Consider the following 23,688-nt stretch of genomic DNA (forward strand, 5'->3'; position numbering starts at 1 on the left):
GAAGTTGTTTCTAGTGGAAGAAACTTGAAGATCAAGAGGGTTTGCATCAAGAGAGTGGTGTAGATCTAGAATCTACTTCATTTTGGGCACATCTTGGAGGTAATAAGTTGTTACCCTCCCTATTTTGCATCTAGATCTATTCAAGAATGAGATTTGCGGCCATTTTGGTATGTTTGAGATCTATTTCGGGTTTGGATTTAGATCTGAGGTTGCTACTCCAGATCTAGACTTGTGTTGGTCTTGAATGTCATAAAGAATCAGTCAAAGAGTTGTTGGTAAAGCCCATTTGTCTTAAGCTCTAGCCCTATAGTCATTTGGACCTTTAACTCCTTGGTTTCACGTAAAGTTTGCAACTTTACGTAAGGGCTATGCCCTAAAAGAGTTGATCTACAATTTGGAGCCCCTACATGGCTCAAAAAGGATCGATATGGATGAAGGACTATAGAGACTCGGCGAGTTCCTTGGGTGGACTCAGTGAGTCATATTAAGATGGGCATGGACTCGACGAGTTGGAACAACAACTCGACGAGTCTGTTGAAGATTGCCTTGGACTCGACGAGTCTGTTCTTTGACTCGGCGAGTCAGGTGGCAGAACCCCAACCTCTTCTGGTTATGATTCAGAGTAGTGAGTTGAGTAGTGATTCAGTGAGTTGGGTGGGATAGGACTCAGAGAATGTTGAACTCGACGAGTCTTGGGGTAACTCGGCGAGTAGAGTCAATCGGAAGGTTGACTTTGACTAGGACTTTAACCAGAGTTGACTTAGTTGACCTCGGGAGGACAGTTTAGTCTATGTGTTGTTATTGGTATTGGTTGCTCAGGGAGCTAGTGGATCAGCATTTCGGAGAGTTGTTTTTTAGCAGCCAGAGGGTTATCGGCCGAGTTCAGCAGTTCAGGTGAGTTTCCTTCCTTTAGGAACGGGTCTACGACCACAATACCGACCCGTCTAGTTAGCAGTAGTTCAGTGTGCTTGATGTCATGGTGATTCAAGCATGTTTTTTTGTTATGTGTTTTGGACTTCGGTTCGATAGAGTATACTATCTCTTTCGTTTAGATATCTAAGGCTATAAGTTGTTTATAAAAAAAATCACTTTTACGTTACGCGGCGTCGTGTCAGTTTAGTCGTAAAACTTCGACGGGTTATAACTTCTTCGTTATAAGTCGGATTTCAACGTTCTTTATATGCACGAAATCCTTGTAACATATACTATAGCTTTGTTAAGATTATTACACTAATTAATCTCCTATCAAAAATTCATTTTTTATGCTTATTGCCTCTAAATTGACTAGTCCGAAACTGTGAGAGTTACATTTATCTCCCCTTTAGGATGATTACGTTCCAGAGTCATCAACAAGACAAGTCTTGTATAAGGAATCCATACGTGTACGTTGCAAATCTGATGGATCCAAATCAGTAATCAATGAAATATCAGGAATCAAGTAGAGTGTAGAGTGTTGAAGGAGTAGAAGAAGAATAATATCAAGCATGCACACATCTATTGCTCATAAATGTCAAGTACGCCTTGAAAACACACATAAATAGACATCACTCTTCTTGCACAAAGACACATAACTTTTATACTAACTATAGCCGCACACTAGTGTGCATCCGCACACACATGTGCGACCGCACACACCGTGTGCGTCCGCACACACGTGTGTAGCCGCACACACACACAAGCTTATCTAACCGATACCACCACACCATATACTATCAACCTACCAAGATCTATAAAAAAAAAAGAATGCTTAGCTCAAACCACAAAAGTATAGCCTTTCAATCTCCACCTTGGTTTGAGGCTAGCATAGACTTGGTCTTCATTCTCCGGGCTTCTTAAGCAGCTTCATATTAGACTTTCCCATAGATCCCATCCAAAGATTCCCATTTATGATTGTGGCGACCATTCCAGAAAATTCTTTTGCAGCAGCCTCCATAGCATCTTTTCGGAAAATGATTTGGTGACGAGACAGAGTACATATATCCTTTTCTCTAAATCTGAGAAGATCCTTAGCACTGATCAGCCTTAGAACTTGTTCTCTATCCTTGAATTTAATGGCAGCAGTGGCAGTTTCATCATCAAACGCCCAAAATTCCATATTGTCAAGGTATCGCTCATGAAAATGTTGAGGGATAGGAATTTCCTTGAGTTGTTTGTTGTTGGCCATAGAATAATCTTCATGGGCTGGCCTGATTCATGATCAATAATATCCTTATCCTTTCTATACAGGGCTTTTGCAGTCTTTATCTTTGGAAAGTTTTCCTTAACCTGCCTGTCAAGAAATCTTTTAAAATTTGACGCGTTGGGATCTTCTGAAGGATTATGAAATGGGTCTCTTGAAAGTTCAGCAAGATCAACTTTTGTCCACGAGTTGAAATCATGAACACTTTTGTAATACTCAGGGACACCAGAGTTCCTATTTACAGCCCACATGTTCGACTCGGGATCAAAAGCCCACATTCGGATTCCGGATCAATCTCCATACTCGTCACCAAACTTTTGCTTTATGAGATCAGTCACAGTCAGCACAGGATCTTTAGATTTGCGATTTTCATTCGAGTTTTTCATGAAACGTAATCCATCGCTTTTGCTGGCAGTGACGGTTCTTTTCCCTTGCTTGGTCGTGATGCGAGATCTTGTATTTTCTCTTTATCAAACCCATTAACAATGGTAGTTGTTCTTGGAGGAGATGTATCAACTGGAAAATCGTCTTCTGTGGATTGGGTGGGAGCCACATGAGGATCTACAATTCCGTGAGGCTGCTGAAACAAAGCTTTGACTTTGTCACCAAAAGCATCATACATGATATTCTTCAGTCCATAGTAAAAAGGTGTTAAAGAACCAAGATTTGTCTGCAGATCTGTAATATGTTTCGTCTTCATTTCATCTCTTTCTCGGAGCTCAACGATATAAGACTCGTGTTGATCCAGCAAGATGTTCTTTTCTATAATTTCTTGTCTGAGAAAACCGATTTCTTCATGAAGTTTTGACACTGAAGTCATATCATCACCTGAATGTTCTTACTCGAAAGATATAACTTTCCCCACGAGGAAGAAATTGGACTTTTCTGAGCTAGGTACTTGGCCAACCTGATAGAAGCTTCATCCAGTGACGGCCTTGAAGGAGAATACTCTGGAATAGATGATGAACCACCTGCTTCATACATTGTGCTCGTGCCTTCTTCTACCGGTATTGGTGGAGTAGAGACTGTGTTGGTGGTAACCGTAGATGAGACTGTTGGTGCTTGGCTTACAGTAGAAAATCCCTGCCTTGGATCTAATCGTCTTCTTTTCAAAGGAGATAGGGAGGTTTCAAGCTGTGTTGATTCACTTAACAATGGAGCAGAAGTAGAGACATATGATACAGAGGGAGGAATCTCTGAAACCACATCTCTTGGACCTGAAGAGACCTCCATAGGTTTTGAAGAGGAAAGAAAAATTTTGAGAGCACTAACATCTTCCCCAGTCTCGGTTGCTGGTTGAGCAACTTCATTGACCTTTTTAAAGCACCTACTGTCGAATCCTGGTAGTGGACCAAACTCATCATCATCAAGATTAAGTTCAATACTCGAGGGGACATCATCACTAATCACAGTAAAATCTAGCTCTTTCAGAAAATCATCATCACCGCTGAAGTCCTCATCTCCTGCCTCTTGATCAAAAATTCCTTCAACATGTACGTCGTGTAGGTGGTAATGTTCCTCAGCCACAGTTGCTGCCGGAGAAACATGAACTTCTTCATTTTCTGGCTCTGAAATTGAAATCACAACATCTTCAATTGCTGCTGGATTAGAAAGATTGTTTGATTCCGATTGATCACTATCGTCAGCAAATATTCCAAATTTAATCAAAGGAAATTTTCCTTCGAATACAAATTTTCCAGCTCTTTTCTGTTTCATTAAGCCAAAGGCACTCAGACCAATAGACTTGAGATACAGTGTTTCATTTCCCCTTTCAATCTCAGGATGCATGACATTAAAGACGATTTGAAGAAACCTTGGGTACAACAAGAACTTTTCCCACTTTTTTCCTTCAATATTGAGAATCAATTCATGTAGAATAAATTTTGAAAAATAGAATTCAATCCCTGACGCCAAGGCTGCAATAGCTCCTGTGTTGAAGAGAGAAATCTCGTTGGGACCTAATCTCCTTGAGGAAATACAGCTCACAAACACATGAGCCAAGTACTTCCAGCAAGGAGGTAGTAATTTCTTGATGGTAGGAGGAAACGATCCTTCATAACCCATATGGTCCAGGACATTTTGGGTTTGTTCCGGATCAATTTCCATGGAGAATTCAGGTCTGTCATTGATGAGCAGCAATTCTCGAATGACATGTTCTGTTATCAGGATCTTCTTGCCATAAACAGTTGCCTCAAGATATTCCTCTTCATTGTCATATGTCTTAACAATTGCGCTTCTCCAAAATTCCTTGATCAAGCTTTGATAAATCACCGGACCAGTCGTGAAAGCAGAGACCATGCAACATTTTCTTAAACAATCAATGATGAATTTGAGATCATTGTGAGCAGCCGGAGGATCTTCTAGAGAAATGGCTGAATTGTGGACCTTTGCAAACTCAAGATCTCCCATGTTGACCTGAAAAAAACAAGTATTCATTAGTGCATTTAATAATAAGATATTTTCAATTATTAATTTTTAAAGAAATTTATTAATCTTGGGCATACATCCATACACCAATATCCGGCCACACACAGAGTGTCCAACCGCACATAGTGTATAGCCATACATGATTTCAAACAATTCATGGCTACCCGCACACGAGGATGTGTGCAGCCGCACATGTCACTAGCCGCATACAGGGATGTGCAGCCGCACACGGTTCAACCGCACACCGGTGTGTGTAGCCGCACACGGGGGTGTGCATCCGCACACGGTTCAGCTGCACATGGCGTGTGCAGCCGTACACACACAGTCGAAAACAAAACCTTCAATTAACCACTATTTCATGATCGATTTTGCATAAGAATCATATTGTGGGTGTCGATTTAGCAGTTCTTACAGTTATTAAGCTTCAATTTTTGAAAAAAATGATGGATTTGGGTTTTTGTAGAGAGAGAGAAAGCAAGAGACGAGTGCAGTTGATTTTTTTAAAGGAAGATAAACAGTGTTGGAATTGAACCGCACACCTCCCTTTTATACATCCTTCACTTGGGCTTCCTTTTGCCATTAAAATCACTAGTCCAATACTCAAAATTTTTAAAAAATAATTCATTTTGAGGATTAAATGAACTAAAATAAAATAAAATAAAACATTTAATTCAAAACTAAATTTAATCCTCTAACTTGAAATTTATTAACCTTTTGTGATGTGGGATCAAAGTTGGTAGACAAACGTTTTCCATTTATCAGTAGCTGCCCTTTCATGAATAAATTTGGTCGATCGCCTGTATTGTGGTCCACTTAAGCACGAAGAATTGTGACAAAATTTGGACATACTATAAGTGACAAGACAAATTGATCGTATGTTCCTAGATAAAACTTCATAAGGACCATTCATCTGACGACGACAAAGGATATTGTTGTCCACCTAAATTGAGCAGCGAGATCTACAGACAATCTAGAATTGTTCAATTTTAGATATACTAGAACATGTTTCTCGATTCCTGATATACCCCAATAATCAAGAACTTCCCAGTCACAAAACTTGGAGGGCACACTCGAGATTGAAACATGCCTTTGAAAAGTTCATTGAGTCTCAAAAGAATCTAGGAATTTCTAAGAACCAATTAAAAACCTAATATTTATATTTCGTTTTTCATGGTCGAAATTGGTGAATCGTCATTCACCTACAATTCAAATATGTTATAGCTTCGATTACGGCATACCACTTCTAAGTTATAATATATTGTGATTGTTTCCTAGGCTTAATATTACATTTGGGTGTTTTATTAAAGACTCTCTTAATATCTAAACTAATCTTGTCCTTTTCTTTTATATGTCTTCCAACAATGCTGCTTATGGCTTTAATCCTAATGGCTCCTTTACCCTTATGAACATGTGTGGTAAAGTCACTTTTGATGGATCCACTTCAATGAATGGATCAGAAACATCAGGATAATTACATCGAGGAAAAGTAAAACCACAGTTCTAGATACGGGTTCTTTAGTGTGACTGGTGGATTCTCATGTATATCTCCCTGCTCAACCTATCCAAGCGTCGTATTGTCAGGCTAAACGGATCTATCTAGGTCAATAATTGTCAACTCATTTGATTTATTAAGTTCATCTTTTCCTAGTCAAGCCCATTAAATTCTTCGTGGCCGCCAGCGCATCGAACACAGAGCCTAGACAATTCAGCTTGTGTACCTTACACAGATCCAAATTGTATGTTATCACCTTTTGATATCACTTCCCAACACATCATTACACTGAAATATTTTTGATTTTTCTGTTTTTTTATTATTATTTTAATTTTACAATTTTTAATTTTTGTTTGGATTTTTTATTGTTTTTTATTTTCTAATTTTTTGTTTGATCTTTTTTTTTGATTTTTTTGTTTATTTCTCCCCTAAATTTGTGCATGGAAGAGAATAAAAATAAAAATGCGCAAATTTAAACTAACCTAAACAAAAATTAATCCTCAAAACGAATCATTTTCAAAAAGTTGACCAGCACATCAAATCGAGCTTTGTTAAACGGCTTGGTGAACAGACCCGCTATATTATTATAAGAGCACACATGCTCTAGTCGAATGAGCGAGCGCTCATAACATTCTCTAATAAAATGAATTTTGATGTCAATGTTCTGTGTTTTTGAGTTCTGGACCGGATTTTTAGCAATTTGAATCGCAGCCTCATTATCACAAAATATAGGGGTTTCTTGAAAATTCAAATCGTAATCCAATAGATGATGTTGGATCCATATGACTTGAGAACAACAGGCAGACACAGCTACATATTCTGCTTCTGTTGTTGAGGTCGAAACAGTATGCTGCTTCTTGCATTGCCAAGACACCATCCTATCTCCAAGAAAATGACATCCGTCTGAATTCGATTTCCTGTCAAGCTTGCAACCACCATAATTGCTGTCTGCAAAAGCGTAAAGGTCAAATTCAGAATTTTTCGGATACCAAAGACCCAATTTCGGGCTGCCTTTGATATACCGAAAAATCCTTTTAACAATAGTAAGATGAGTCAGTTTAGGATTAGCCTGGTAGCGCGCGCATTGACAGACTGCAAACGTAATGTCTGGGCGACTCGCGGTCAGATACATCATTGATCCAATCTTCGATCGGTAGTATGTTTTATCTACGGATTCACCTTCAATATCAGGAGTTAGCAGAGGTCTCTCCGCCATGGCCGTGGAAGCAATTTTAGCATCTCTGAACCCGAACTTCTTGACCATATCATCCACATATTTGGCTTACCGAATAAGGATCCCGGCTGAACACTGTTTGAACTGAAGCCCCAAAAACGTGGTCAACTCCCCCAATGAACTCATCCCGAACCGCTTTTTCATGACGTCCTTGAATTCTTTGCAAAGCTGAGGACTCGTCAACCCGAAGATGATATTGTCGATGTATATTTGGACAAGAATCTGGTTTGAACCGACATGTTTGATGAATAGGGTCTGATCGATGGTGCCGCAGGAGTAGCCATGATCGAGGAAGTGCTATGTAAGTGTAGCATACCAGGCTCTGGGAGCTTGATGCAATCCATACAAAGCCTTTTCTAACTTGTAGACTGTTGGATAAGGTGTCTAAGTCCATAACTATTTCTAGTATGTACTTGACCCGACCAGACATGATCCATTTGGGTTGCATGGCACCATTCAATTGGATAGGCTAAATGAGAGGATTAACACTTGTGGTTTATTAATATATTATAAGTACTAATATATTGATAATATTATTTAATTAGTTTGATCAAGAATTAATTTAGAATTAATTATGTGATCAAAAGATAACTAATTAAATATATGGGTTAATTATGTAAATCATCCATAAGTTGTATAGTGGGCTAAGAGGCTCCATGGATTATCAAGTTGGGTTAAATACATAGGATGCTCCATGGGAGTTACAAACCCATGGTTCATGGAAATGAAAGGTCATGACACATTAGGGTTTACATGGTGTAACTATAGATGTGTCAACACTATATAAAGAACCCATTCTCCACCAATATCAGCTACACAAGAACAAGTGAGGGCTAAGCCGATTTTTCAAGTGTGTGTATTCTATCAAAAGTTTACTCCATTTCATTTGGCATTGTGTGAAGCATTTGAGGCATCACACTTGGGGTGCTAGGCTCACAAGGTTTCAAGGATCATAATCAACAACAAGATAAGTTATTCTATCTTTCATTCAAGTTAAAAATGTTCCCCATGCATGCTAGATAGGAATATAACCTTGGAATTCAAATTTCATGATAATTAGACAAACATAGATCCAAGGTTATTAGGGTTGCATGTACACTTAGGAAGTGTTAGAATTCTCAAAACCCATCAGTGGTATTAGAGCCAGGCTTGTTTGTTGATTTTTTGTGCAAACTGCTTGAAAAAATCGATTTTCTGTTTCCTGCTCGTATGAACTCATCGAGTCCAAGGGGGACTCGACGAGTCCATGAATAAATGCAAGCTACTCGTCGAGTTTGTTCTTACACTAGACGAGTAGAGGCTATAGTTTTCAGAATTTCGACATTTGTTGCTGGAAATAGACTAGAAACATTACCCCAAACTGTTTTGGTGTTATAAATTACAAGTTTTTAAGTGTAATTTTTGATTCTTGAAATGTTCATATTCATGTTCTTGAACTTCTGAAGATTAGATGATCATATGAATTGCTTGTAACCTTCATGGTAGTTTAATTCATGATCGTAATGTGTTTTAATGGAGTCCATAACTTGTCCTCAAGTTTTGGAAAACCAAAAGTCACACTTTTATTAAATCCATTAAAAGAACACAAGACTTATAAAAATGAAGAGCCTTCATTTTTATTACTCAATTAATTCATAAGTTATAAGAAATGAAAAGTTTTGAAAGTTTACAAAACTTGCCCTCAAGGTTTGGAACAAGTAAAGTTTTGATTAAAACTTTAGTTCCAACCCTAAGAATTTTAAAAGTTAAAATTCAACCCTTAGACTTTATAATATTATAAGTTAATAATAATATATATATATATATATATATATATATATATATATATATATATGTATAAGATCAAGTCGTCTTACCGCTAGTACGCCTCATTCACGAAGCCGGTCTATAAGGGGGTATAAGGTTGTTCCATATAAAATGGAAACTTAATTGGTGTCCACTCTCACCCACCGCTTCGTTGATCGGTGGAGGGTCGTTAGCCGAACGGGTAGGACAAGGACTTATAAATTGTCATTAGAAGTATGATGAATATTATAAAGTAAGTAAATGTTTTATTATATTCCCAATGTTAGTTACTTTAGGAAAAATGTGAATAAGGTGCTAATCCATTAAATTACACTTTACACTTTGTATAAGTCGTTGGTGGAGCGTGTGCGGTTAACCAGCACACTAAATTGGAGTTAACAAGGTAGGTAAAGGGTGACTTAAGGTTTATCATAGTATTGGTGGAGCGTGTGTGGTTTACAGGCACATCGATTGAGTGATAAACTTTAAGGGTACCAAGTGATTTGCATGGTTACTTCACACCTCGTTTTGTGATCCTCGGTATCCCAGTCACAAAACTTGGAGGGCATACTCGAGATTGAAACATGCCTTTGAAAAGTTTATTGAATCTCAAAAGAATCTAGGAATTTCTAAGAACCAATTAAAAACCTAATATTTATATTTTGTTTTTCATGGTGGAAATTGGTGAATCGTCATTCACCTACCTTTCAAATATGTTATAGCTTGGATTACGGCAAACCTCTTCTAAGTTATAATATATTGTGATTGTATCCTAGCCTTAATATTACATTTGGGTGTTTTATTAAGGACTCTCTTAATATCTAAACTAATCTTTTCCTTTTCTTTTAGATGTCTTCCAACAATGTTGCTTTTGGATTTAATCCTAATGGCTCCTTTACCCTTATGAACTTGTGTGGGAAAGTCACTTTTGATGGATCCAACTTCAATGAATGGATCAGAAACATCAGGATAATTACCCACTATGAGGACAAAGAATATATAGTCGACAAGAAGCTTAAGGAGATTGATGAGACCACTACAACTCCCCAGGAGATCGCTGACTTTCGGGCACATGAAAGGGATGCTACCAAAGTGGCATGCATCATGTTGGCCACCATGAAAGCAGAACTCCAAAATTCCTATGAGGACGTCTACCCTTTTGAAATGCACCAAGATCTGATGGAAAGATATCATCAAAGTGCACGAGAAGAGAGGTATTAAATCATCTGCTCCATGATAACAACCATGATGAAGGTCGAAAAGTCCGCCATGAGCCACATGCAGAAATTGCAAAGGTATGTGGATCAGTTGCTGAAGCTTAATGTGAACTTCCCTGAAGAGCTTGCAATAGATATCATTTTGCACTCCTTACATTCGTGCAATGATCAATTTTGCATGACATATCACATGAAAATGAAGAGGTCACACTCAGCAAACTTCAGGGACTCCTCAAGACCGCAGAAACAGGTGTTAAAGGTAAGTCGATTGTGAACACTCCTACTCCAAACTCCGCCCCTATTTTGGCAATCGGGAAAGGTAGAGGGAAGAAGAGAAATAGCTCTTTGAAGGGTACCAAGACTAGGAACCTTGATGGCTCTTCTTCAAGTGGAACCAAGAAAGGTTTCGTCACTCCTTCTTTTGGAAGCGGCACTGCCCAAAGTACCAGCAAGATGTGAAGGATGGGAAAGTTAAACCCAACCATGCAGGTATTTACACTATCTTATCTAATAACTCACCCCATTCTAACTCTTAGGTCCTTGATACAGGTTGTGGTATTCATATATGTTCTGATTTGCAGGGACTAAGAAGAGGTGAGAATGTGGAGCATGGAAGAATAAACTTAATCATGGGGAATAGGAAAGCTCTACCTGTCACCAAGATTGGAGTTTATTCCTTATCGCTAAGTAGTGGATTTAGTTTAGATTTGAATAAATTTTGTTATTTGCCAGAAATGGCAAGAAATATTATTTCCTTTCATACATTCTATAAACAAGGTTTTACCTTTTCATTTGATAATGAAGTTGGTTCGATTAACGCTTTCTTTAATAATGTTCTTTATTTTAAAGCATTACCTTCTGATGGTGTGTACGAAACTGTATATGTGGTTGATAACTTAAGAAATAATGTATTGTGTATTGATTTTGTTAATGATAATAACTTGGATAAAGCGTCATTATGACATTGTTGTCTTGGACATATAAGCAAGAATCGCATAGGCCAACTCTAAAAGGATGGAGTCTTGGAGTCATTTGACCTAAGGTCAGATGATAGTTGCAAATCATGCTTACATGGAAAAATGACAAAGTCACCCTTCACAGGTTCTTGTGAGAGGGGTGAAAGTTTACTAGATCTTGTACACACGGATGTGTGTGGACCCTTCAAACATGCCACAAGGGATGCTAATCATTATTATTTGACTTTTACTAATGATTATAGTAGATATGGGTATGTCTACTTAATCAAGCATAAGTCAGAGACTTTCGAAAGGTTTAAAGAGTTTAAACAGGAAGTCGAGAATCAATTGGGCAAGAGCATTAAGATGCTTTGATCCGATCGAGGTGATGAGTATCTTAGTTCAAAGTTCCTCGACTATCTTAGGGAATGTGGGAATGTCTCACAATTGACACCTCCCAGGACTCCGCAGTTGAATGGTGTGGCTGAGAGGCGTAGTCGAACGTTGTTGGATATGGTTCATTCCATGATGAGTCGAGCTTCGCTACCAATCTCATTTTGGGGGTATGCCTTAGAGACTGCCGCCCATATCCTTAATCTGGTCCCAACAAAGAAATTTGCCAAAACTCCTCATGAGATGTGGACTGGTAAAGTACCCAAAGTAGACCACATCAAGATTTGGGGTTGCGAGGCTTTCATGAGACGCGAGAATCATGATAAGCTCGAACCACGAAGCGAGAGGTGTATTTTCATCGGCTACCCACAACAATCCTTTAGTTACCTCTCCTACAGACTTAGTGAAAATGTGGTCTTTGTAGAAAGGAGGGCTGTCTTTCGAGAGAGAGAGTTTATAAGCCAAGGAGACAGTGGGAGGCAAGTTGACCTTGAAGAAATTCAAGAGTCAAGTGGTGAAGGAACTTCAAATCCTAGCACTCAACTTGAGGAGGAAACTCTTGTTGAGCCAATTGATAAGTCTGTACCTTTGAGGCGTTCCACAAGGGTTACGAATGAACCTGAGCATTACTATGGATTCCATATTACTACGGAAGGTGATACACTTATTAGTGATGAGACACTGATAGGTCTGGATGAGCCTAATAGTTACGCGGAAGCCATGGCAGGCCCTGCGTCAGCCAAGTGGAAAGAGGCAATGGACAGCGAGATACAGTCCATGTATGACAATTAAGTTTGGAACTTGGTTGAGAATGTACCAGGTCGTAAGACCGTAGGGTGAAAATGGATCTTCAAGAAGAAGAGCGAAATGGATGGTAATGTACACACTTATAAGGCACGACTAGTTGTAAAGGGTTTCTCATAAACTCCGGGAGTTTATCATGATGAGACCTTTTCTCCAGTGGCCAAGATTAAGTCTATTAGGGTTCTGTTAGCCATAGCTACATTTCATGACTATGAAATTTGGCAAATGGATGTCAAAACTACTTTCCTTAATGGAAAGTTGGCTGAGGATGTTTCCATGAGTCAGCCAGAGGGTATTGTCAATACAAAGTACCCTAATAGATGGAATCTTTGCTTTAATGAGAAAGTCATAGAATTTGGATTTTCTAGGGGTGAAGATGAATCTTGTGTATATGTCAAGGCTAGTGGGAGTATAGTTAGCTTTTTTGTGTTGTATGTGGATGACTTACTACTCATAGGAAATGACATCCCAACTCTGCAGGAAGTTAACTCCTGGCTTGGGAAGTGTTTCTCTATGAAGGACCTCGGAGAAGCTTCCTATATTCTAAGGATAAGGATCTTGAGAGACCAGAGTAAAAGACTAATTGGACTTAATCAGAGTACCTACTTGGATAAGGTGCTGAAGAGATTCAACATGCAGGACTCCAAGAAAGGAGAGTTACCTATCCAGGGTAACACCAGATTAAGTAAGATACAAAACCCTAGTACTGAGGCTGAGATAGCAGAAATGAGTCGAATACCTTATGCTTCGGCGGTAGGATCGATCATGTATGCTATGACGTGTACTCGACCAAATGCAGCCTTTTCCTTGAGCATGGTTAGTAGGTATCAAGGGAACCCTGGCAAGGCACACTGGACTACGGTAAAGAATATCCTCAAGTACCTACGGAGGACTAAGGATTGGGTCCTTACCCTCGGTGGGAGTGAAGACTTGTGAGTTGTAGGGTATAGTGATGCTAGTTTTTAGACTAATAGGGATAATTTCCGCTCTCAGTCAGGCTGGGTCTTTACCTTAAACGGGGGAGCAATTTCTTGGAAGAGTTCCAAGCAAGAGACAGTGGCTGATTCAACTTACGAATCAGAGTATATAGCAGCAAGCGAGGCAGCAAAGGAGGCGATATGGCTGAAGAACTTCATTGGAGACCTTGGAGTTGTACTAGCTATTAAAGAGCCAATGCAAATGTTCTGTGATAGTGAAAGTGTTTTTGCCTTAGCCAAGGAACCAAGGGATCACGGGAGATCCAGACACATTGATATTAAATACCATTTCATCAGACATCGAATAGAAGACGGACTCCTCGTGGCAAAGAGGGTATCATCTGATGAGAATCCAGCAGATCCCCTCACGAAGCGACTGACTCGGGTTTAGCATCTCCAGCATGCTCGGAGCATAGGGTTGAAGGATGATATTAGATTTAGTAGTTAGATAACCTTGAAATTTGTAAAGTGTAATTGACATTAGATGATGAATAAAATGTGTTTTATTTATGAGTAAAGTGTTGCTATCTTTTGTCGATCGTTTACTATATTTCTTTTGCATGTTTTGACTTCCAAAATAATTATGTTTAGTAAATCATACTATTCAAACCTCCACAGTCGGTCATATGTCGGAAGTTGGTATGAATCAAGACTGTCATGGTTGGTTGGAGAGGTGTAAGGTGTTTGACATGGCTATAACAATCATGAGTGCTCATAAGTTCTGAGCATTGGACTCAACCCATGCTCACTGGAATCACTTCATGGAATTTATCTCGAGTGATCGTGAGACGGTAATATCATATAAGTCTTCAAACCTAGAGATATGATTTGTTACTTATGAGTTGGTTATGAATTCATTGTATGAAAACGCATTGGTAACTCGATGTTATAAAACGTGCTTTTATGTATAATTCAATGAGTAGTAGAACAAACATATGAGTCGAAGTTTATCTATTCCTTCTTGGATTAGATGCTGATATCTGGGCCCCTCGATGATTTTCTTTTTTGACCTATGTACCGGGCCCGGTCAGAACTAAGTTGATGTGTCAATTAAGTTCTTTGTCAAAAAAAATCGGAAATCGGGAAACAAACTGCTGGACAATAAGTAAGACATTGTTCCATGTATTTGTTCGGCTGATATCTAGAACAGAGGATTATATGATCACTTATCTTAAATGGTGTATCATCATCTTCTCAGTTCCGAGAAACCTTGAAAGAGCTACGATTGATGATCGGTTCCTAAAGTCATACTTGCAGTTATAGTTATTATACTTATCCAAGTGGGAGACTGTTGGATAAGGTGTCTAAGTCCATAACAAATTTTGGTATGTAGTTGACTCAACCCGACATGGGCCATTTGGGTTGCATGGCACCATGCAATTAGATAGACTAAATGAGATAATTAACACTTGTGGCTTATTAATATATTATAAGTTCTAGTATGTTCATAGTATTATTTAATTAGTTTGATCAAGAATTAATTTAGAATTAATTAAGTGATCAAAAGATAACTAATTAAATATATGGGTTGATTATGTAAATCATCCATAACTTGTATAGTGGTCTAAGAGGCTCCATGGATTATCCAGTTGGCTTAAACCCATAGGATTCTCCAAGGATGCTCAATGGGAGTTACAAACCTGTGGGTCATGGAATTGGAAAGTCATGACACATTAGGGTTTACATGGTGTAACTCTAGATGTGTCAACACTATATAAGGAGCCCATTCTCCACCAAAATCGGCTACACAAGAACAAGTGAGGGCTAGGCCGATTTTTCTAGTGTGTGTATTCTCTCAAAAGTTTACTCCTTTTCATTTGGTGTTGTCTCAAGCCTTTGAAGCATCACACTTGGGGTGCTAGGCTCACAAGGTTTCGTGGATCATAATCAACAACAAGGTAAGTTATTCTATCTTTCATTCAAGCTAAAAATGTTCCCCATGTATGCTAGATAGGAATATAACCTTGGAATTTAACTTTGCATGATAATTAAAAAAACATAGATCCAAGGTTATTTGGGTTGCATGTACACTTAGGAAGTGTTAGAATGCTCAAAACCCATCACATACGTGATTAGGAAGTTTGGAGTTAACGAACCCAGGGGGTTGGTCAACATAAATCTCCTCCTTTACCTTACCATACAAGAAAGCTGTCTTTGCGTCCATTTGGTATACAGTGAAGTTCATGTGAGAAGCATAAGCAAGGAAGATACGGATAGCCTCCAAGCGCGCGACCAGAGCAAAAACTTCTGTATAATCAAGACCTTCTACTGGTCTGAACCCACGGACGACGAATCTCGCCTTATTTGTTACAATTACACCCAAATCATCTTGCTGGTTCCGAAACACCCATCTAGTGTCGAGAGATTTCTTGCCTTTAGGGAGCTCCACCAACTACCAAACCCCGAGCCTTTCGAATTGACTAAGCTCGTCATGCATGGTTGTGACAACCCGAAATTTTCATTCGGTCAAACCCTAAATGTCAATCACTTCATATTATAAGTCAAGTTCACTTTTATTTGTTTTTAGGAAATTAAAGTTCGTTTGATTATTTTAATAATTAATCTTTAAACGAAAGGGTGAACGGATGGGCCGTCTCGGGTCTTGAAACTTCAAAATCGCGAATACCACGTAGCTCAGAAGTTCACGGCCAAAATATTATGTTTGGACTTTTAGTTCATTTCAAGCTTCCACAAAGTAAGTACTTCTATCCTAGAGTCTTTTTAAGCTTGCTATAAATCTTAATATCAAGGAAGTGTTCCAAGAACACCAAGAACAAAGTGTTCATGGTTTTGGGAGGCTCCCAAAACCGTAAACACCAAGTAAGGTGCCTTAGGGTGCCTAGATACTTCACAATGACTTAGGGACTTGTCTAGATCCATCCTTGATGAGTTTATCACACAAAAAGTACAAAAATCTCACATTTATATGTGTTTACGGTTTGGGGATCTCCCAAAACCGTAAACACCCCAAAAGGTGTATAAATGTCCCATATTTATTCGTTATGCCTAGAATCTAACCTAGACTATTAACATGATGAGCTAAGGATTTGAAAACCCCCAAATACCATAAAACTTATGAGTTTACGGTAGTAAACTCAAAGGAAAACGGTAAAGGGACCGTAAACTCCATTTAGGAGTGAAATGGTGCCCTAGTTCCTTCCATGGTCACATACATCAAGTAGAAAAGCTTCTAGGGACTCTTAAAGCTTCAAACAACAAATGGTCACAAAGGGGGTGAGCTTACGACAGTAAACCCAAGGGTTTACGTGTTGGATAAGGTGTCTAAGTCCATAACTATTACGGGCTTGTACTTGACCCGACCCGGCATGGTCCATTTGGGTTGCATGGCACCATGCAATTGGATAGACTAAATGAGAGAAATAACACTTGGAGATTATTAATATATTATAAGTTCTAATATATTAATAATATTATTTAATTAGTTGATCAAAGAATTAATTTGGAATTAATTAAGTGATCAAAGGATAACTAATTAAATATATGGGTTGATTATGTAAATCATCCATATCTTGTATAGTGGGCTAAGAGGCTCCATGGATTATCAAGTTGGGTTCTACCCATAGGATGCTCCATGGATGCTCCATGGGAGTTACAAACCCATGGGTCATGGAAATGAAGAGTCATGACACATTAGGGTTTACATGGTGTAACCCTAGATGTGCCAACACTATATAAAGATCCCATTCTCCACCAAAATCGGCTAGACATAAGAAACTAGAGGGCTTGGCCGATTTTGAGAAGTGTGTGTTATCTCAAGAGTCTTTCCAAAAGCATTTGGTGTTGTGTGAAGCATTTGAGGCATCACACTTGGGGTGCTAGGCTCACAAGGTTTCAAGGAACACAAGCAACAACAAGGTAAGTTATTCTATCTATGATTCAAGTTAAATTTGTTCCCCATGTATGCTAGATAGGAATATAACCTTGGAATTCAACTTTGCATGATAATTAGACAAACATAGATCCAAGGTTATTAGGGTTGCATGTACACTTAGGAAGTGTTAGAATGCTCAAAACCCATCATTACGACCGTAAACCCTCTTGGTTATGACCACAAAACCGTAAACTCCCTAATGGAGTTTACCTTGAACCCCAAACACACTAGCCCTTCCCTACAACATTTAGATGCAATCCTTGAGACTTCTAACACTTGTATAAGGTGTTTAGCACGTCCTAGGGTGTCTTGACTTTGTTTATTAGTTATATATCATGTGTACATATATAGTCATAAAGGTTCTTCCAGTCCATTCGATACCCTTGGGTAGCAAGGGTATCACTTGTAAGTTACAATAGGGGTAGCACAGGAGGATACTAATCCTCTTACTAGAACAATCAAACATACAATGAGTCAGTTCATTCATGAGTCAGTACATTACTATACATGCTAGATAAAGAGAGAACATATATTACAGCTAGCACACGCAGAACATTTCAGTACATATAGGCTAGACAGAGAAAGAGTACACTTTCAGTTAGCACATTCATTACATATACATTTATGCAGTTATGTGAACCATTGAGCGGCTCATGGCACTTCCTGCCATGACCGTTTTTGTATCCGGAATCTCCTTAATTGGGGAGTGTATGAGTTTGTGTATAGATCTATACTGGATTGAGTATCCTACACCTTTTTGCTCGCTACAGTGGGACTTGCAAGTCTACGAGTGCTAAATGTCATTTGTTACGACGTCTTACATCGTCGTTTTACTAGAGTCGGTAGCAGGATACAGGTCGATCACATGTTACTTTGAACACCTTTTGATTTAAGGTAGTTAGTACAACGATAGTCAGTTATTACAAATACTACGGTACTATAATATTTTCCTATTACATTCACTTCGTGAATATTTGCACGATGCACGGTAATGTAAAAACTAAATTTTTGGTTAATGATAGTCAGAATTAGGAAAACACACAGTCTAACAAGAGACACACGCACAGACACTAGATGCCTTGGTAAAAGGCTACAATTAGTAGGAAACATAGGGTTTTCTAGGAGAGTTCAAACATTTTACATAACATTATACAAAACATCTTACGGAACATCATACAAATGATTTCATACAAACACAGACATTAATATACCTATGATCTCACCAGCTTTAAGCTGATACTCGCTTTCAAAATAACTTGTATTCTCAGGTCACCAATAGACAGGTGCAGGTGACAGGCTTTTGAGAAAATGGAGTTCGTTCAAGACTCATATTTTATTTTGATATGTATATTTTGGTGTCTATATAACTTGACAGAACACACATGTATGAAATTATATTATTAATGAAATGGATGATGTTGTTGCTTGCTTACTACTATTCATTGTTGTGATACTGTACATGATGTCCTCTGCCCCAGAATGTTTCCGCCATTGATGGTTTTGGGGTGTGACAGATTGGTATCAGAGCATTGTTTATAGTGAATTGAGTGTATGAACCCATAAAAGATATACTAACTATAAATACATTGGGATTAAAATACTCTGAATAACAGTTTATACTTTAAACATTTAAAATATTTAATTAAGTATATGTGCCTGCATTCATACTAAAATCAGTGTCACTAAGATTGTACAAAAATATTACGATTGTTGGGCAACACAATTAGACTTAGAGACATATGGTCAAAACTGGGAAGATATAGCCTATTCAACTATATTATCCGAGGGTTGACTAGCAAGTGCCTAAGTGTGGTTGTGAGGTTGCAACAAGTCTAAAAACTTACCTACAACATCGCAATGAGAACAATTGAACCTAAACTTAAAATACTATAGGAGTATTTTGGATTACTATAAGTTACTTATGTGCTAGATTCTTATACCTCCCTTTTCGCGTAGATTTAATGGCTGGATTCCACATTCCCGGAGACCCGTACTATCCTAACCACGCCAATGCAGGATGGCTAGAAGATGAACCTGAAGATGATTACCCAATTCCTTTGGATGATCATGAAGCTGAAGGCTTTTCTGATGGTTCTGACTCAGAGCCAGAAGTCAACAACCTGCCCCTAGATGATCAAAACCCTGACCCTCGTCCAACATTTCAAGGACCCACACCTCTGTGGGCAACAAACTTGAATACATGGAGCCATGAGGAGGGTCAACCCATTACCTACAATGGAGACAAAAGTTTCTATAACCTTACGAATGGAGGTTCCGCTTACAGAGTCCTACCCATCATGGTTCGTAAGATTTCTCGAAACACGATCCTGGGTCAATCATCTATCAATTGAGTCTTCGAGATTGATGCCAACAATGGTGTTAACACTATCCACATTCGCCAACTAGAATCTGCTCTTGAAAGGGGTCTGGTTCACAATGCAGCTCTTTAGAGGGAACTCACTGAAACGCGAGCTGAAGTCAGAGAACTTCGAGCTCAACAAGCAAGGGCTTACAGGCGCATGAGGGACATAGAACATCTTCTATCGGGATCAAGAAATCACTCTGGTAGTTCTCGTCGCCGATATATTCTCACCAACTTCCCTCTTTTGGATATAACCTAGTTATGTAAACTCTGGTCTAATTCTCTATCTTGTAAATCGTAGGCCTGGTAGGTCTTGGTTAGGTTGTAATTCTGTCAAAATTTTCCCATTTTGGTTGATGTAAGGCCTATTTGTGTTGGCCGTTTTTCCCGAACTTGTTACATCTGTAATTCCAGTAATATTGACAGGTACCTAATCTTATGGGAATTATTATCCAAATGTGATCATCTATTAGTTCTAGATTTCCATTCAATCATATCGTTTGGGCTATGGAGAGTTAGTCCATGAGTAATTCTCATCAATCCTTCCATTGAAATCTTATCAATGTTTCATCTTCATAAACTGTAGATCAAAGATGTCGCCACCTCCTCCACCTCCTCAACCACCTACTCCTCAGTTCGACTCGACAACCTTAAAGGCTGCTGTTGTGGCTACAACCATGGCTCAGTATCATTCATCTGGTTCTAACGGAGGAGGAACCCCTGTTCAGTCTATCCAGGTTGAAGCTCATGTGCGCTCGAGAGAGTGCTCCTATAAGGACTTCACGAACTGCAAGCCATTGTCCTTCAAGAGGACTGGCGGAGTCATTGCCCTCTCGCAATGGTTCGAGAAAACCGAAGTGGTTTTCGAAATTTGCTCTTGTTCCGAGGAGAGCAAGGTGAGGTTTGCTGCTTGCACCTTCGAAACTAAAGCCCTAACATGGTGGAATGGTCATGTTAAGTCACTATCTCTTATAGTGGCTAATGCGATGGGATGGGAAACTTTGAATGACCTCATGATTGAGGAGTACTGCCCGAGGGGCGAGATATAAAAGTTAGTGGAAGAGCTATGGAGCCTAACCATGAAGGGCTCCAATGTAGTCTCCTACACCGCCAGGTTCTGTGAACTGGTGGCCCTCTTTCCCAACATGATTCCTTCCGAGGGAATGAAGATCGAGAGATACATATGGGGACTGGTGCCCCCACACCAGGGAAATGTTTTGGCATCACACCTAACTACATTTGATAGTGCCAAGCGATTGGCACAATGGCTCATAGATCACGGGGTTCGGACCCCAGCCGCAACAACTACCTTGGCCATCTCAGAACCTGGAAAAACCGCTGACTCCAAGCTGAAGTTTTTGGATGACAAGAAGAAGGCTAAGGCTGCCAAAAGGCAGCAGGTCGTGGAAGTACATGCTGCGATCGCACCTGCCGCTGCTACTCCGGTAAAGCAGTACGCTGGAAGATTGCCTAAGTGCAACAAGTGCAACTTCCATCACGTCGGCGCATGCCAGGAGATGCAGTGTCTGAACTGCAACGGGAAGGGGAACACAGCTGGTTTCTGTAAAGCTCTGGAGAAGCTAATCAACCAAGCCCCCGGTAGTGGAGTGGGCCAAACTTGCTATGGATGTGGCGAGGTAGGCTACGTCAAGAGAAACTGACCGAAGGCAGGGTTTTCCGGTGGAGTGACAAGAGTTCTGGCCATAGGCCATGAGGAAGCGGTTGCCGACCCAAAAGTGGTCACTGGTACGTTCCTCCTCGATAACTCTTATCCATGCATTCTATTTGGTAGTGGAGCGGAGAGGAGTTTCGTGAAACAAAAATTTGCTCATTTACTTAAGCAAAAATCACGAGCACTTACTGAACTGTTCACTGTAGAAATGGCTAATGGAAAGACAGAGAGCACTAACAGTATATTCATAGGGTGTACCATAACTTTAGATAACCATTCATTTTCTATTGATCTTATGCCAATCTCAATTAAAAGTTTCGACGTCATTATCGTCATGGATTGGTTAAGTCTTCATCGTGTCGATATCATGTGTTACGAAAAGGATGTTCGCCTTAATCTACTGTCTGGCGAAACCTTAGTAGTTTATGGCGACAAACCCGACATGAACCTTCGTATCATCTCGAGCATCCAAGCTCAGAAATTCTTGCAAAAGGAATGTCATGCATTCCTTGCTCATGTGGTCGATGTGAGCCAAGAAACGAAGGACATTTAGAACATTCCAATAGTACGTGATTTTCCCGACATGTTTCTAGAAGAACTCCCAGGATTACCTCCACAACGTCAAGTCGAGTCCCGAATCGACTTAGTTCCATGGGCTACCCCAGTAGCCAAATCGGCCTATCGTCTAGCACCTACAGAGATGCAAGTACTATCAGGTCAACTTAATAAACTGCTCAGAAAGGGCTTTATAAGACCAAACTTCTCACCCTGGGGAGCTCCAGTCTTGTTAGTCAAGAAGAAAGACGGATCGTTTCGTATGAGCATCGACTACAGGGAGCTCAACAAGCTGACGGTCAAAAATCGTTATCCGTTGCCTCGTATCGACGATTTATTTGACCAACTTCAACGGGCAAACTTCTTTTCAAAAATCTACTTGAGATCCGGATATCACCAACTATGAGTGCTAGGGGAGGATGTTCCAAAGACAGCCTTCCGAACTCGTGATGGGCACTACGAATTCGTAGTGATGCCGTTCGGATCAACAAACGCGCCCACAGTATTCATGGACTTAATGAACAGGGTGTGTCGTCCTTACTTGGATCAGTTCGTCATCATCTTCATCGATGACATACTTATCTACTCTCGGAGTAAGGAGGAGCATAGTCAACATCTGCGACACGTCCTCGAAACATTAAGTTCGGAGAAACTTTACGCGAAGTTCTCGACATGCGAATTTTGGATTCGACGAGTCGAATTCTTAGGGCACGTGGTTAGCAAATAGGGAATACACGTGGACCCTTCCAAAATCAAGGCTATTTAGAACTGGTCAGCACTGAAGACGGCTATAGAAATTTGTCAATTTCTACGCCTCACTGGCTACTATCATAGGTTCATTCATAACTTCTACCGCATAGAGAAACTTCTTACAACACTGACCCAGAAGGGCGTGGCCTTTGACTGGGAAGAGAAACAGGAAAGAGCATTTCAAACACTCAAACGAGCCTTGTGCACCGCAACAATACTATCCCTTCCCGAAGCAATAGAAGACTTTGTTTTCTATAGCGATGCGTCAAATCAAGGACTCGGATGTGTTCTGATGCAGCTAGGTAAGGTCATCGCCTATGCCTCGATACGGCTAAAGACACATGAGGTCAATTACACGACCCACGATCTTGAACTAGGAGCAGTTGTGTTTGCTCTGAAGATCTTGAGACGTTACTTGTACGGAACGAAAAGCACTATATTTATAGACCACAAGAGCTTACAACACATATTCGACCAGAAGGAGCTCAACATGAGACAACGACGATGGGTCGAGCTCCTCGGTGATTACGAATGCGAAATTCGCTATCATCCGGGTAAAGCCAACGTAGTAGCTGACGCCCTGAGTCGGAAGGAATATTCTGGTCGTCGAGTCAAATCATTGACTATGACTATCCATTCACACATGTCCACACAAATTAAGGCAGCTCAGCTTGACGCTTTGAAGCCTGAAAATGTGGTGGGTGAATCCCTAAGAGGGATGGATAAGAACTTGGAGGTTATGGGTGGCGGAGCTTATTATTTCATGGACCGGATCTGGACCCCGAAACTCGGTGGTTTCAAAGACTTGGTCATGAACGAGGCGCACAACACTCGATATTTCGTGCACCCGGGATCAGATATGATGTATCTGGATCTCAAAAAGTTATACTGGTGGCCTAACATGAAATCAGAAATTGCTACCTTCGTGAGTAAATGCCTTACTTGCGCAAAGGTCAAGGTCGAATACCAGAAACCCTCCGGTCTAGTACAACA

The sequence above is a fragment of the Lactuca serriola genome, chromosome 8 (genome assembly GCF_051521515.1).
Source record: "Lactuca serriola cultivar US96UC23 chromosome 8, Lser_US96UC23_V15, whole genome shotgun sequence".
NCBI classification, from domain to species: Eukaryota; Viridiplantae; Streptophyta; class Magnoliopsida; order Asterales; family Asteraceae; genus Lactuca; species Lactuca serriola.